Source organism: Cololabis saira, chromosome 16 (genome assembly GCF_033807715.1).
Source record: "Cololabis saira isolate AMF1-May2022 chromosome 16, fColSai1.1, whole genome shotgun sequence".
In the NCBI taxonomy this organism is placed as follows: Eukaryota; Metazoa; Chordata; class Actinopteri; order Beloniformes; family Belonidae; genus Cololabis; species Cololabis saira.
Window position 1 is genome coordinate 41,685,103 of NC_084602.1, and position 2,864 is coordinate 41,687,966.

A 2,864-nucleotide genomic window follows, 5' to 3' on the forward strand; every position below is an offset into this window, starting at 1 on the left:
CTACAGTACAGAGCTAGTACTACTACAGTACAGTACAGAGCTAGTACTACTACTACAGTACAGGACAGAGCTAGTACTACTACTACTACAGTACAGGACAGAGCTAGTACTACTACTACAGTACAGTACAGAGCTAGTACTACTACTACAGTACAGGACAGAGCTACTACTACTACAGTACAGGACAGAGCTAGTACTACTACTACAGTACAGGACAGAGCTAGTACTACTACTACAGTACAGGACAGAGCTAGTACTACTACAGTACAGGACAGAGCTAGTACTACTACAGTACAGTACAGAGCTAGTACTACTACTACAGTACAGGACAGAGCTAGTACTACTACTACAGTACAGAGCTAGTACTACTACAGTACAGTACAGAGCTAGTACTACTACTACAGTACAGGACAGAGCTAGTACTACTACTACAGTACAGAGCTAGTACTACTACAGTACAGGACAGAGCTAGTACTACTACTACAGTACAGTACAGAGCTAGTACTACTACTACAGTACAGAGCTAGTACTACTACTACAGTACAGGACAGAGCTAGTACTACTACTACAGTACAGGACAGAGCTAGTACTACTACAGTACAGGACAGAGCTAGTACTACTACTACAGTACAGGACAGAGCTAGTACTACTACTACAGTACAGAGCTAGTACTACTACTACAGTACAGAGCTAGTACTACTACTACAGTACAGAGCTAGTACTACTACTACAGTACAGGACAGAGCTAGTACTACTACTACAGTACAGGACAGAGCTAGTACTACTACAGTACAGGACAGAGCTAGTACTACTACTACAGTACAGGACAGAGCTAGTACTACTACTACAGTACAGAGCTAGTACTACTACAGTACAGTACAGAGCTAGTACTACTACTACAGTACAGTACAGAGCTAGTACTACTACAGTACAGGACAGAGCTAGTACTACTACAGTACAGTACAGAGCTAGTACTACTAATACAGTACAGTACAGAGCTAGTACTACTACAGTACAGTACAGAGCTAGTACTACTACTACAGTACAGGACAGAGCTAGTACTACTACTACAGTACAGGACAGAGCTAGTACTACTACTACAGTACAGGACAGAGCTAGTACTACTACTACAGTACAGTACAGAGCTAGTACTACTACTACAGTACAGGACAGAGCTAGAACTACTACTACAGTACAGGACAGAGCTAGTACTACTACTACAGTACAGGACAGAGCTAGTACTACTACTACAGTACAGGACAGAGCTAGTACTACTACAGTACAGGACAGAGCTAGTACTACTACAGTACAGGACAGAGCTAGTACTACTACTACAGTACAGGACAGAGCTAGTACTACTACTACAGTACATGACAGAGCTAGTACTACTACTACAGTACAGAGCTAGTACTACTACTACAGTACAGTACAGAGCTAGTACTACTACAGTACAGTACAGGACAGAGCTAGTACTACTACTACAGTACAGTACAGAGCTAGTACTACTACAGTACAGTACAGGACAGAGCTAGTACTACTACTACAGTACAGGACAGAGCTAGTACTATTACTACAGTACAGGACAGAGCTAGTACTACTACTACAGTACAGGACAGAGCTAGTACTACTACTACAGTACAGAGCTAGTACTACTACTACAGGACAGAGCTAGTACTACTACAGTACAGGACAGAGCTAGTACTACTACAGTACAGGACAGAGCTAGTACTACTACTACAGGACAGAGCTAGTACTACTACAGTACAGGACAGAGCTACTACTACTACAGTACAGGACAGAGCTAGTACTACTACTACAGTACAGGACAGAGCTAGTACTACTACAGTACAGTACAGGACAGAGCTAGTACTACTACTACAGTACAGGACAGAGCTAGTACTACTACTACAGTACAGAGCTAGTACTACTACTACAGGACAGAGCTAGTACTACTACAGTACAGGACAGAGCTACTACTACTACAGTACAGGACAGAGCTAGTACTACTACAGTACAGGACAGAGCTAGTACTACTACAGTACAGTACAGGACAGAGCTAGTTCTACTACTACAGTACAGGACAGAGCTAGTACTACTACAGTACAGGACAGAGCTAGTACTACTACTACTACTAATACAGAGCTAGTACTACTACTACAGTACAGTACAGAGCTAGTACTACTACTACAGTACAGAGCTAGTACTACTACAGTACAGGACAGAGCTAGTACTACTACTACAGTACAGGACAGAGCTAGTACTACTACAGTACAGGACAGAGCTAGTACTACTACTACAGTACAGGACAGAGCTAGTACTACTACAGTACAGGACAGAGCTAGTACTACTACAGTACAGGACAGAGCTAGTACTACTATTCAATTCAATTTTTCAATTCAATTTTATTTATATAGCGTCTAATACAACAGAGTTGTCTCTAGACGCTTTACAGAGACCCATACCCAGAACATGACCCCCGAGCAGATATTACATAAACAATGGCAGGTAAAAAACTCCCCTAGTGGGAGAAAAACCTTAAGCCAAACAGTGGCAAGGAAAAACTCCCCTTTAGGAGGGAAGAAACCTTGAGCAGGACCAGGCTCATCAGGGGGGACCCTCCTGCCGAGGGCCAGACTGGTGGGTCAGGGACGGCAACAGCACAGCAGGCAGGTGGAAGCAGCAACGGGATGACCGGGGGTGGGGACCGCAGGCCAGCACACAGCTCCCGAAGCTCCGGCCCAATCAGCAAGTCCCAGGTTGGGGTGCAGGGTCAGGAAAAGACTTGTGCTCCGTAATGCAAGCTACAAGCCACCCACGGCCACCTGCAGGACAAAAGAGAGAAAAGGGAGGAGAAGGGGGGGGCA